Raw genomic sequence first — 15,039 nt, forward strand, 5'->3', positions numbered from 1 at the left:
AATTGGTGTCTGTCTAAATATTTTTTTGCCCCCCTGTGTGTGTGTGTATATATATATATATATATATATATACATACATACATATAAATACACAAAATTGATATTTTCTTTCAAAATGGTGAGTGATAATATAATTTTAAAAAATGAAATCAGATTGAATATTTGTATTTACGAACGTTCAAAGGGGAAGTGTTGTTCTAAAAACTAAAGTTGTGTGAAATGTTATGCCTTATATCTCAAGAATCAGTGAGATGCATTTTAACATTCTCATTTTTTATTTATTTTGCCCAGTGCTGTACACTTAAATTGTTGTGTACTGCTTTTAATTTACTAAGATATTATGACAGCGAATTCCTCCCTTTGAATTTTTTCACAACGTCAATCAACCTTGCTATGCAAAACAGAGCAACTTGTCTTACTGCTGATTGGCTGTGTGTCTCCCAGAGCGCGATGTGATTGGACGGCGCACCTGTCGCGTAACGACTCCCACCATCAGGTTTCGTGGCGCAGAGGATTGAGGCTCATTCTCTCACACTCACTCACAGCAGCGCGAGCTCGGAGGATGGAGGCGACTGAAGCGGTAGGTGAAACGCGTCTCTCTTACTTCTCGCTGAAGAGCGGTTAGCTGCTCAGACCTGCCTGTTGGAGGAACAGTGAGCTGTGACGGGTTCTGTGGTTTGGTCGTGGGTGCTGGAGTTTGTCCAGTGCGGTTTAGTGCGCTGAAGTGTTTGCCGGGTCAAAGCCGCGAGTATTAGTGATGGAGGGACTGGCGCTGTCCGAGGTGCTGAAAGTGAGTAAAGCTTCCACTGTAAAACATAGTAGGACTTTCAACAGGAGAACAATGTCTAGTTTGAATTAGTATGTGGATAGGCTATTAAATAGGCCATTCTGCATTTTAAAAATCGTATTATATATAGCTTTTTAAATTGCCTTACAATTTACAGAGGCAATTTATATTATATTTAATAAGGCTTTGAGTATACTTTTGTTGTAAAATATTCTTTTGTAGTGTTTTTTTATGAGTAAAAAGTAAGAATGACCTTATACTTTAAGGAGAGAAGCATTTCTTGAAATGTCTATGCGAACTAGCAAGTTTGTTTAGATTTTTCTGTTGTTTATGATTATTGGGATGCATGTTGGGTTGTTTCTTTGCTGTTTGTGGCGTTATTATAGTATCGTGTGTTATCCTGATTGTGTTTGGTGGTTGAACTATAAGTAATTCATGTGGCCTTTTATTATACAACTTGTATGGATGGCAGTAGATTTTACAGTAACAGCTAGGTTGGTAGCTATTTAAGCATTTTTATGGATCAGATCAAGTACAAACACATCATTATGATAAAAATGGTTTACCATGTTACCATTTTTGAAAGTTTGCTAGAAGGATTTTTTTTCATGAAAATGCTGATTGCATCTAATTGCTCTTCTAATTACTCATAAGTATTTTGCATTGTATTTTCACACTGGCTGGAAATAAATCATCATTAGCTTGTGAAAACGTTGTTTATTACTGCTATGTTAACTTTGAAATATAAATATGGAGTTTCTGAAAAAATCTTACTGACGTTTGAGATTTTTTTGTCTTATTTTTATTGTATTTTTTTTCTCCCAAGTTGATGTTTTTTTTTTCCTCAGTTACTTCCCTTGTTCTCAAAGTTCTTTGATATTTGATTCGTCTGGCTGTGTTTTGTTTGCTGTTGAAGACGTAAAAAGACCATTTTCTTTGTGCGTGTATAATTTTTACATGTCTTTTGAACAATATGTTGCATCTGTGCACGCAACATAGACCAGATCTTTCATTTTCAACAGTGTTTTGACTGATGCAAGTCATTTGAGAAATGACTCGCATCATTTGAACTTAGAAAACATGCATTTTTCTTTAAGGGAAATACTCCTTGATAGTGAAATTGTAATATAAATAAGCTCTCTGTGCCTAAACATCTGGCGGAACATAAAATGGGTCATTAGTACGAAATGGGTGCCTTTCCTACTAGATTAGAAGTCAGCATGAAATGGAAATTGCAGTCGCTTTTTCTTCTCTATTGTGATATATGTGAGTGAAACGGCTTCTTGAACAAGAGGAAATGTAGGCTGGGACTTGACTTTGTCCATTGGGACTTGGTTAGATTGATGTTGTTTTTTAATTGCTGTGATCTCATGTGAGTGACAGGTTGCTGGAGGGAAGTGATTTTTGCCCAGTACTTCATTGCACACGTCATCAGAGGAGAGATGTTGTTGCGAAGGAGAGAGAAAGTTAATGTTTTTGATTAAAGATTAAGAGTTAATTCATACAAAAATAATTATGTGCAGATAAATGATTTATAATAAACACCGCAATATTCAATAGAAAAGAATATAAGAGTATAATCTAACAGATAATAAGATTTTAAGCATCTTATCAGGTATATAATGTGTTAATATACTGCATTGTGCCATTTCTAGCTAAATACATTTTTAATATGTGCTGGGACATAATTTTGCCTTTTGAATAGTTCATTTATTACATTACAGTTCAGTAGTTCATTTATTTATTACATTATTTTAGAGTTTATTTCAACATAAAAATCCTTTTGTTCAATGTCATGAAACCGGTGCTTCTTAAGAAGAGAATTTAATGCTGAAATTTTTATAAATAATTTTTTTCAAATATCAGTTGTTTACAATAAATAACCATAGTAATAAGGTCAATAGGATTGATGTTGTTTTTTAATTGCTGTGATCTCATGTGAGTGACAGGTTGCTGGAGGGAAGTGATTTTTGCCCAGTACTTCATTGCACACGTCATCAGAGGAGAGATGTTGTTGCGAAGGAGAGAGAAAGTTAATGTTTTTGATTAAAGATTAAAGATTAAGAGTTAATTAAAGATGAAAGATTAAGAGTTAATTCATACAAAAATAATTATGTGCAGATAAATGATTTATAATAAACACCGCAATATTCAATAGAAAAGAATATAAGAGTATAATCTAACAGATAATAAGATTTTAAGCATCTTATCAGGTATATAATGTGTTAATATACTGCATTGTGCCATTTCTAGCTAAATACATTTTTAATATGTGCTGGGACATAATTTTGCCTTTTGAATAGTTCATTTATTACATTACAGTTCAGTAGTTCGTTTATTTATTACATTATTTTAGAGTTTATTTCAACATAAAAATCCTTTTGTTCAATGTCATGAAACCGGTGCTTCTTAAGAAGAGAATTTAATGCTGAAATTTTTATAAATAATTTTTTTCAAATATCAGTTGTTTACAATAAATAACCATAGTAATAAGGTCAATAATGTAAGATTGTTCTGTACTGACAAAATTGAAGCATAAAATGACATAAAAGACTTTAACTTGTCCTTGAAGAGTTCATTTATTGAAAGAATGATAGGGTTACTGGAAAAGGTCATTGGTCTACAAATGGAAGAATATAATAGTAACATGTTTGATGCATAACCTGTGGAAATAAATTGAATGGAATAAGAGCACATAATAAAAAAAATAATAATGATGTCCGCTGAAAAATACGATTTATTTATTTTTTTGTCATTTTTGATTTCATTGTGACTTTAAAATACTTTTTGTTTTACAATTATAAACATTTTAGCAGCTATATAATGTGTTACAGAATTGCATTGCACCATCTCCCACTAATTTAATGCATTTTAATATATGTTGGGACATAATTTTGCCTTCAGAATAGTTAGTTGATTAAATTTTACAGTTTAGTTGAACATTGCAAACCTCAAAGTCATTAAACTGGTGCTTCTTCAGAAGAGAATTTATCCTGGTAACACTTTACAATAAGGTTTCATTTGTTAGCATTAGTTAATTACATTAGTTAACATGAAAAATACTTCTACAGCATTTAGTAAACTTAATGTTAAATTCTATGTTTGATAATGCATTTTTAAAGTCAAAAATTGTATTTGTTAATGCACTGAGCTCAGCTTACATGAAATAGGCCTACTATGGAAAATTGTTTTTTTTATTAGCTAACAACATTAACAAAAGTTAATTAGTACTGTAAAAATATATGTACCAATAATCCTTTTAAACATCGGTGGTTGACTATAAATAACCCTTTCAACAGGGTTGATGTAAGATTGTCCCGTACTAGAGCAACCATTTAAAAAAAGAGACTTTACCTTGTCCTTGAAGAGTTCATGTCTTTGAAAGCATGATGATATCATGGCATTTATGGAAAAGTCTACAAATGGAATGTAACACAAACGCAGATGACGCATGGGGAAATAAATGGAAAAATACAAAATATATAAAGAGGAAAAATGCGAACTTTAATGTAAATATTTGCTGCAAGGAGTTTGAAGTTGGCAGGATGCAAAAAATGCAATGTCATGATGAAAGAAAATAAAAAGTCTGTATTAGCACATTGTTCATGTTTCAGTATTTTTGTACGCACTTGTGTGCGACGGGCTCATGGCACCTGTTTTGAAGAATGGCCCATATGCCATGGTGTATTATGAGGCCACATGTTGTTTTCAGTAGCATCACCTGTTTCAGCGGGCATTTGGTGTGCCTCTACGCTCACATACAGTCTGACAGTAAAGGCTGTACCATCTCCTTCATTTGCTTTTGTTCTCTTTACTGTGGTTCTCAAGTCACAGTTGGGAAAGCAAAATAGGTGTTTGATGAGGATCGTTCCTCCCCGGCATTTTTCTTCCGGCCAAATCAAAGGTAGTAAGTCACTTGTCTTGTTGTGAGGAATGGCACCAGCTCGCGCTTTCTCTCGGGTTTATTTGAAATCCAATATGAATTGTGCTGATGCTTTGAATTCGCTTTTGTGACCTTGGCAGCATTTTCTTGGTAAAGACAGTGTCGTGTTGTTTAAAATGTGTTCTGTAAGTCGACTCCCGGAGGGTAAGTCTGCATATCAGAGGTTTGTCTTTATGTCCCAGGTGTCTTTTAGTACTTTATGCTTCTGTCGTGGATATTGAAATAGTCTCTGTGGTCTCCTGTATTCCCTACAGGGCTGATTTTTCTTTGAAGGAAATAAATGCAGTTTCATGCTTGACTTGTGGCCTCGATGCACTCGTTTCTGTCATTGCTAAGTGAATTCTGTTGGAAAATGTAATCTCTTTATGATTAGACGAGCTCTGGTTCCCATATGGAAGCCTGACACGCACCTAAACATGAGCGTACAGTCACTCGAAGCATATTTATATCTGCTTTGCTCATGTTTTAATTGCTGTTTGGAGTCTGGTGGCTTGACATTGACGTATTGATCAGGTCTTAGAAAAGCCTCAATAACAGGCAGATCTAATTGATTACTCCGCATTGACATGCAGGGGCATTATGCCTCACCACGAGCGCAGACTGGGAATATTGATGTGTGAAATTAATTCCAAGCATGAGTGAGGAATGACTTTCACTTTTGTTACTGTTCTAATGAAATAGCTCGAGCAATTTTCCATTGTTTTTTTTGTACATTCCAGCACAAACATGTTTGGGAATACCGCGTTTGAGGAAATTAGACTCCCCAGCCAAAACGCATTGGCAGCTTTTGCACTTGTTATCGGGCTATTGGTTTTGAACCTTCTCCTGTGTGTTAAATCAGCTCATTATGCTGCTGTATTTCCAGTCTTCTTTAATTTGTTCTGTTAGACATGCCGTCTCCATTTAAAGGTGTTCTCCGGGGAAAACTTCAGCAGCAGACAGAGAGGGTGTTAAGCGGAGGGCAGCCGATAATGATCATCTCTCTTGACTACTGAAAGTTGCTACTAATGATCTGCAAAAAAAACACAGGTTGCCGCTATTGTATTTGCTCATCTGAGGGATTCTCCTGACAGCACTTCTGGGATAGGAAACATGTAGCACTCTCATAATCTCTTAATTATCAATTAGCAATCTCATAATAGTCTTACCGATGTCATATGTTTACAACCAAGAACATATAGTTGATATGGCTTATTTCAAGCTTTGCTCTAGTCAAGAGAGAGTATATTAAAAATCTGCACCACTTGTGACATTTCAAACCATGTCATATGACTAATCACTCCAGAAACATGGGAAATGACATCACGTCATGCTGGGAAATTTCATGAGATTCTGCCAAAAACAGGCTCTGGTGAAACATCTTGCAATTTATATATCACTGTTCAAAAGTCTTTTGCTCACCAAGGCTGCATTTATTTGATCAAAAATTACAGTAAAAACAGTAGTATTATAAAATATTATTGCAACTTAAAATAGCAATTTTGTTTTTGAATATATTGGAAAATTTAATTTATTTCTGTGATGAAAAGCAGAATTTTCAGCAGCCATTACTCCGGTCTTCAGTATCACATGATCCTTCAGAAATCATTCTGATATTCTGCGCAAGAAATGTTTTTATTAATATTATTGTCAGTTGTGCTGCTTAATGTTTTTGTGTACATTTTATTCAGGATTGATGAATAGAAAGTTCAAAAGAACAGCATTTATTTGAAATAGAATTTTTTTAGAACATTTTAAATACTTTAAAGGAACACTCCACTATTTTTGGAAATAGGCTCATTTTCCAACTCCCCTAGAGTTAAACAGTTGAGTTTTACCGTTTTCGAATCCATTCAGCCGATCTCCGGGTCTGGCGGTAGCACTTTTAGCTGTAGCTTAGCATAGATCATTGAATCTGATTAGACCGTTAGCATCTCGCTCAAAAATGACCAAAGAGTTTCTATATTTTTCCTATTTAAAACTCGATTCTTCTGTAGTTACATCGTGTACTAAGACCTAAGTTATTACGCAGCACCTGAAAATAGGCTTATTGGAAGTTACCTAGCTGGGGACTGTTTTCAGGCGCTGCATAATATCACTGCGCCTGCTGCACCCATGGTACGGCAGCAAAGTTCCTTGATTATTACGGCTCAAACGCATTTATCCAAGCACGCTGTGAAAATTTAGCGCACCACCAAAGAATCAACTAAGATGAAAACAGTCTTTTGTTCTTGTTTATACTCTATCTTTCACTCCCACCACCACCAGGTTTTCTCCTATTAGCGGCTGTAGCATGGATCTAGAGCTGGAGCTCAGCTGCTCCATGGGCTCAACCTGTCTGCTATTTATATCTTCATCAGAAAAGTCGCTATGCAATAAAGTATGCCACTGCTCAGCTCAGCCCCTCAGAGACAAGCTTGGCACTCAAGTGTGTGTCTAAGACATAACAGATAGAAAAAAATACGGGATGAGAAAGCGAGCAAGTGACATAATCACTGTAACTTCTGTCTCAAACATAACATTCCTCAATAGGAAATATACATTTTCATAGTGCAAGTGTGTATTAGGTATGTGTATATGGGTGGGAGAACAAAGACACAAATCAGATCTTTTCGTAAAATTATTCGTAGAAAGGCCTTCTATAGGTGGCATTGGACAGGAAGTGTATGACTCAGGTGTTGATTTAAAGCAGTTTAGCTCAATGAGTGCAATCCCTTTGCACGTTTCAGGAAAGCTAAGCAGCCTACTGCAGGAACGTGAGCTATAGTGAATGAAAGAGAAGAAAGGCATCAGGAGCACATTGTGCTATTCCACTAATGTGTTTAGTACTGTCATCAGTTCCAAGCTTATCTGACTAAGTCTGAAATCAAAGGGCAGTTCTTGAATTAATTTTCGAAATCATCATCAGTTTCTTTGGTGTTACGGGCTATCTAAATAAATGCAATGTCTGAGGAACAGAAATTTGTCAGTGGGAAAAAAAACAGAAGCTGCCTTCTCAGCATCTTCTGTCAGAAAGCTGCCTTTAGATATGACAAAAGGGTTTGCGCCACACACCCAGGTAATTACAACCGCTCCCCCAAGCACAGACAGGCGGCAATCCATTCTTAGCAAACTAATGAGGTGCAAGCGTGCATGTGTGAGCAAAAGAAAAGGGAAAGATAGAAGGGGGCAAGTGGAACAAATCACATTGTCAGTCTGTCTTTTGTCATCTTTTGGCGGGCACTCATCAGGGAAAATCACAACTTTTCATTTTCCATCGGTCTTAGTACACGATGTAACTACAGAAGAGTCAAGTTTTAAATAGGAAAAATATAGAAACTCTTTGGTCATTTTTGAGCAAGATGCTAACGGTCTAATCAGATTCAATGATCTATGCTAAGCTACAGCTAAAAGTGCTACCGCCAAACCCGGAGATCGACTGAATGGATTCGAAAACGGTAAAACTCAACTGTTTAACTCTAGGGGAGTTGGAAAATGAGCCTATTTTCAAAAACAGTGGAGTGTTCATTTAATGTTACTTTTGATCAATTTCATGCATCTTTGCTGAATAAAAGTATTCATTTCTTTAAAAAAAAAAATCTTACTGACCCCAAACTTTTGAACAGTATATCACTTACAAATGTTGCCAATGTTATGACATGTCCACTCCAAAAAACAGATTGTAATACCATTTTGTGCAACTAGTTGCATAGAACTGATTGCATGAAAAGTCTTCTCTGAGCCAAATGAGATTCATCCATTCAGATGTGTCTGCTGTAAATGCATCCAAGCGATTCGATCCATCTGAACTGAGTCAAACCAGCCCTCCGTCAGCAAGCAAAACTATACCTGAATGCATGAGAGGCTTTTTACAATGGCAGAACCACACACTCAGAGCATAATGCAGTTTTTACTTTCCCGTCACCAACACCACCCTCCCCCCCAGTCAGTGAAGCTCTTATCCAAGGCAAAGGATTACATTTTTGCCCATTTATGTAAATGGATATCTACTGAAGCAGTTCAGATTAAACGCCTTGTTTGCTGCAGGCTACGTCAATACTATTTCACAGCCGGGATTTGAACCACTAACCCCCTGTGCTTTTTTTCCTGCAGAGCATCACCTAACAAAAATATCGGATAGGCCTGTATCACGCACTGCGGTCTAAATCGTGTCACAGCCACTCTGGGAAAATGTTCTGGCGGTTTGAAAATTCCTTGATGCTTTTAAGGCAACCTGAACAAGAAACAGTTCTGTTTTACTACATTTAGCTAAAGCTGGAATGTGTCATTTTTTGGCCAGCTAGCATCACCAAATTGCAAAAACAATGACTGTTTTCGAACAGGTTTCAGGGAGCCTCACCTCACCTATTAGTTGGGTGTACAGATAGTCCCACCCCCAACAAACACTATTAATTGAGTGATTGGTTGTTTCAGGTTAGGATGTTCAAACAAACAGTAATTTGAGACAAACAGGGAATTTCTAGGAAATTTGCTTATTTGTAGTTGCAAAATACATTGTCATATGAGAAAGCATTATAATGTTGAAAAGAATTACTTAAGCTCTACATGTGAACTTATCTAGAGCGTGTCCAGATTTCTTTGTTTCTTTCTTTAGATTTACATGATGTTAAGAAAATCAACTACCAAAATGATAGAAATTATTTTATTTATTTATTTATTTATTATAAAATATGTGTGATTTATTTATTTAGATTAACATGATGTTAGAGAAAAAAAATATTTAGAAAATAAAAAATATATATTTATTTATATGTTATTTATTTACATTGTCCAGGAAAAAAACTAACCAACATTAAACTGGGTCATATTATGTCCCAAAATCTATTCTATATTGCATACAATAAAGCCTATTTTTAGCACTATGTGGATTCTTTTTTATTGCATTGTGACTTATTTTCTTAACAGTTTAGCATGTTTTTCTCAAATTGCTCTGATTTTGGTTAAAAACCGTTGTATTACAGTATTTTTACTGTTACAGTAATTGTAAAAAATACAAGCCTGAATATATAAGGCAGAGATAAAAGACAAACTTGTCACACCATATTTTGCCTGAATTACTGAATACATTACAGTAATGAAGGAAATGTACTTATTTGTCATGTAAATAATGCCACAAAACCAGCAAATAAAATATTCATGGTCTTGAAAACTTTTTATCTTTATTTTCCGATATTTCTGCATGCACAGTATCATTTCTTCTTTCTTTCTCTTGATTTTGAGGTGAGATATAATCCAGACATGTTCCTGACAGGTTTTTGTGTGATTCACCTTGAAAGAAGGTGATTCACTGTGACCGATATCATAGAAGAAGAAAAAACATCCTCTCACGGTTAAGTTTTCTGACACGTCGCACCATCTCAAATCGTCCCGCAAACGATGCAAGACAAGAAGGTTTTATCCCACGATTGCGAAATATTTTTTCACTTTTCAGCTTCACGACAGCTTCAAATCCGAGCACATTTCAGGAGAAAAGAAACCCAGTTTTGTTGCCATCTGTCTGAGTATTCCCTGACTAATGTAGCTTACAGTCCCTCAGAGATGTTGCTTAAATTCTGTACAGATTTGTTCCATTAGATTGCCTCCATCTAGTTGTTTTTCCTCCTGCTGCTAACAGTTCAGTCTGAGTGCGGTCGCTATCCGCCGCTTTATTTCCTGCTGCTGCAGGAACTGACAGCATCTGGCCACATCAGTCAGAAGAAACATCCCACGTGGAGAATATCGCCGTATTCTTCTCCGCGGAGCAAATCCCCAGAACGCCGACCTTCTAAACAGAGGCTCTTTGAGGGCTCGTTGATGTGGGTGTGTTGTTAAATGTGCGGAGTGTGCGCCGGAGGAGAGGAGGCAGATTATTTATCCAGAGAGCTGGAGCACGAAGCAGGTCAGCAAGCCGCTATCGTGTTACTAGACGGTGCAAAGGTAGGAGAGCAATTCAGCCTCTGATCAAACGCATGTTCCGCCTGGATGATCTTGCAGGTGGGTGCAGCGGAAAGCTTTCTGCTTCCGTCCTGGATTCCTGACGGAGGAACGGTGTCACTTTGTTACCCTCTAACGGATGTGAGCGATGACAGATGTGTCAGCATGCTGCCTTTGAAATATCACTGCTAAAAATACATGAAATAAAATAATGACAAGAGGCAGGCGGAGAAGAGAGATAAAGGACAAAGAGACACGGCTGTCCTAATCCAGTTACGATTTGTATAAAGGAAAAATAAAAACCGACTTGTTGCACCGTATTTTGCCTGCTGGTGTAGCGGTGATAATCTCCAGGTTGCAATTCTGATTTGATGTTATCGGATAAAAGCTGCTGTGATATCTCTAATCTCATGTTCCCCGGTGGGGCTGAGCAACGAAGATGGGATTTTCGAAGTATGAAGGAGGCCAAAAGTCTGAGACCACTGGTGAAAAGTGTGAGTGAAATTTAATAGAAAATCTGACACTTAGAATTTGTTTAGTCTCTCTTTTGCTGTACACTCTTAAAAATGAAGGTGCTTATGGCATCTATGATAACATGGAGAAGCTTTAAACAAATAGTTTACCCAAAAGTTAAAATTTGCAGAAAATTTGCCATTTAAGATCTTCATGGGAACAGATTTGGAGAAATGTAGCATTGCATCACTTGCTCACCAATGGATCCTCTGCAGTGAATGGGTGCCGTCAGAATGAGAGTCCAAATAGCTGATAAAATCATCACAATAATCCACAATAATCCTCCAGTCGATCAGTTAATGAAAAAATTAGTGAAAAGCTGTTATTAAGAAACAAATTCATCATTAAGGCATTTTTACTTTTAAACCATCACTTCTGGCCAAAATAGGAGTCCATAATCCATAATAACGCATCCTCCAGTGAAAAAGTCCATGCCCTTTTGTCCACTCACATTGAAATCCACCAACATACAGTATTTGTTTAGAACTGTTTTGGACTGTTTTCACTTGTAAACGGTGCTTGATCTGTGCATATTTGTCTCCTCATTCAGATGAAATGCCTTTTTTTTTCTTTTTTTACCGGAGAAAGAAATATTATGCATAGAGGACTCAAATTGAAACGGAAGCAATTGTTTCTCAATGTTGGATTTGTTTCTTGAAAATACTCAGCTTTTCACTTCACAATATGTTAATTGATGGACTGGAGTGGTGTGGATTACTTGTGGATTATTGTGATGTTTTATTTAGCAGTTTGGACTCTCATTCTGACGGCACCCATTCACTGCAGAGGATCCATTGGTGAGCAAATGATGCAATGAACACTGGAGCAAAATCTGATGAAGTCATATAATCAATTTCACTTTTTTTGTATATTTGATAAGTTTCTTTTCAAATTCTGTGTGATGTCAGACATTTGTACTCCACACGTCTTTTATCGTCTGTACTGCACAAGTGCTAAATGAGCAGCTTTAGCTATGAAGTTTTTCAGGAGTCATTACTAGTGGCAATTTCATGGCTCTGTAACTGAAAACTAATGTTGGTAAACATTTGGATTATTGATGCAGTTTCCAGAGTGCAAAAATAATACTTTGATTTAATTCATACAAACCAACAGCCCAAATAATCGATTACCCACATTAACAAAAGCTGCTGATTGGAGTTTGTTACCAGAGATTCAGTGGCGGGCAAGTTACTCTGAAAATGTAATCAAATGACTGATTACTGATTACTCCTTTTAAAAGTAATCACGTTACTGTTCTGATTACTATATTTCAAAAGTAATTAGTTACATTACTAGTTACGTTACTTTTTTCTCCATGAAATTTATGAAATCCCAGCATACACGCTCCCAATACATATTTGTTATTAAAGCATCAACATTCACAGAACACTGTTATCTTTAACTAAAACAAGCGGCTGCTGCGTGCATGGTTTGGCATGGCAGAATGCTAAAAGACATTTCAGTTCATCGCAATCTCACAAATCTCTATTATAACATAATAAATATATGCATAATGAATCTTTCATAATGTCTACAATTCGTGTGTCATACAGAGAGGATTCGTGAGCACGCACATTTCAGCACTGCATCAACGCTGCAAATACGTGTTATAGCCTAAATAGAAACTCTGCATACGCTTGCACATGTTAATCGTTTATATTTTATATTAGTTCATGTTGCTTTTGTGCAATATATGAATAACAATATATTTGTTTTAGATATTTTATGTTTAGATATTTCTATTTTGCGGGAGTCCCGTGAATCATTTTATTGTCCCACATCCCACACACAAGCGTCTACCCGGCCGCACCAGCACTCACCCATCTTGTCCTGCACCACACTCTGATGCGTCGGGTCTCGCGGGAGCAGGTCTCTAATCCACTGGCACTTGACTCCACAGTGCGTGTGCTACATCCTTTTTACAATCTCTAGATTAGAAAACACTGCATTCTGTCAGCAATGTAACGCGACAGTAACGTATAGAGACTTCGGCTTGTAACTATACTCGAATTACTATTTTGAAAATCATAACGCGTTAAATTACTCCGTTACTAAAAAAGTATTCAAATTACAGTAACGCGTTACTAAGTAATGCGTTACTGCCCAACACTGCAGAGATTAAATGGAGACTTTTCTTCTTTTCAAATGTTTCTCTAAAGAAAAAGACACAAGTCTCCTCTAGAGTTTCACTTGTTTTTCCAAGTCAAACATTGCCCATCAGATTCTCCTTAAACCAAAGATGATCTGCTATGCACATTGTTTTTTTTTTAGCTCTATACTCTTATTGCATTAAAGATGTTGACTTAGTTGGGTCTATTTAGTATTTTTCCCAAGGAATTTTAGGAGAAACATCTGAAACAAAGGGGGAAAAGTCCAAATGTTTGCCATTCTGCATTATAAATGCACAAGCAAATAGAAAATAGTAAAAGTCCTGAATAGAGCAGCTTATAGGCTCTGGTCTCTTTGTGAAGTGTTCTTCTGGTGCATTTAACGTGTCTGTAATGCAGTGTAGATTGAGCTGAGATATTTGAAATAGAGTCTGACATTCGGTCAGCATGAGTGCAGTGGGGAATGGGTTTCTGTAGAGCATTATGGGAAGGCTGTCAGATGAGATTGCTGGGCGGCATGTGGGTAAAAATGCTGCCAGTTGCAACAAACCCTATACGTTAAGAAATACTGCATTTGCAATGATCACTAAAGACTTCCTCATAGCTGTAATTAAAATTCTGTCATCATTTACTGTCCTTCATGTTGTTTCAAACCTGTATGACTTCCTTTGTTCTGTGGAACACAAAAGATGTTGTTTATAGCAGCTGCTTCTTTCCATACAATGAAAGTCATGCCAGTTTGGGTGAGTATATAATGACAGTTTTCATTTTTGAGTAAACTATCTGTGATTAAATGAAATGGCATGTGAATGACAGGCAGATAATTTCTGTTTAGTAACAACAAAAGAGTGTGTTGTACACAAATTCTAGCTCCATCAGTCACTGTTGTGGTTCATCTTAACCTTTTAAAGCAGCGCTTTATTTGCCTTTACTTGATGAGCTCATGGTCTTGTTTTAAAATCAGCCAGGAGATCAACGAGAGCCGCTCAATTTTACTGTCCCTCCTCTTCAGTCACTTTTAATAAATAGATGATCTATCTTTACAATCCAATGCTGCCATTAAATTATCATTGACTAATGGCTATGACAGGCCCAGGGTCGTTTAAGCCTCGAGACGGTCAGCGAACAGATGGTGGGCGGTTCGTGGACGTGCTGTCTAACTTAGATGTGTGCTGACACATTATAAAGCTTATTACAGCAGTTCAGAACAGTGTGGTTTTAGTATTAATACTAAATGCTAGTGTAGTATATATTAATATTTTGAATTAGATTTTATGTTGTCAGTTTTCATTTGAATTTTAGTTAAGGATTTTAGTTAATTTTTTTTATCGTTTTGTTATGTGCTTTTGTCATTTTTATTTCTATTTTATTTTTATTTAGTTTTTCTTTATTTCTATTTTAGTTTTAGTTTTTTTTATCTAATATTTGTATTTCTTTCCTTTTTTTAAATGAATGAAAATGCTTTTTAATAGTCTACAAAACATTTACCAAAACATCTGTACAGTTTGAAATAAGAAAACAATAGATATACTGTAATTCATAAATAAGTCAAAAAGTGGTTCATAGTTAATAGGATGAAGTCCACGTTTGTGTGATTTAGTTAAATTTTTACTCATTTTATTATGTGCTTTTGTCATTTTTATATATGTTTCCTTTTAGCTTTTATTTATTTTTGTTTTAGTTTTTAATTAATAAATTTTGTCTAATACCTACATTTTATTTTATTTCAGCTTTATTTCAAGTAATGAAAAAGATTTTCAATAGTCAGTAACAATTTCTACTTCACCTAATCAATA

General features: G+C 35.9%; 1 long non-coding RNA gene across 1 annotated transcript in view; it reads left to right on the forward strand.

Moving 5' to 3' along the window:
• Positions 1-525: 525 nt before the first annotated feature.
• LOC107558615 (uncharacterized) overlaps positions 526-15,039 on the forward strand; it is a 189,022-nt gene continuing 174,508 nt past the window's right edge. The window contains exon 1 of the long non-coding RNA XR_001605505.1: positions 526-580. This is a non-coding gene — a long non-coding RNA (uncharacterized lncRNA). The remainder of the gene's footprint in view (positions 581-15,039) is intronic.

This window comes from Sinocyclocheilus grahami, unplaced genomic scaffold (assembly GCF_001515645.1).
Source record: "Sinocyclocheilus grahami isolate Dianchi unplaced genomic scaffold, SAMN03320097.WGS_v1.1 scaffold652.1, whole genome shotgun sequence".
In the NCBI taxonomy this organism is placed as follows: domain Eukaryota; kingdom Metazoa; phylum Chordata; class Actinopteri; order Cypriniformes; family Cyprinidae; genus Sinocyclocheilus; species Sinocyclocheilus grahami.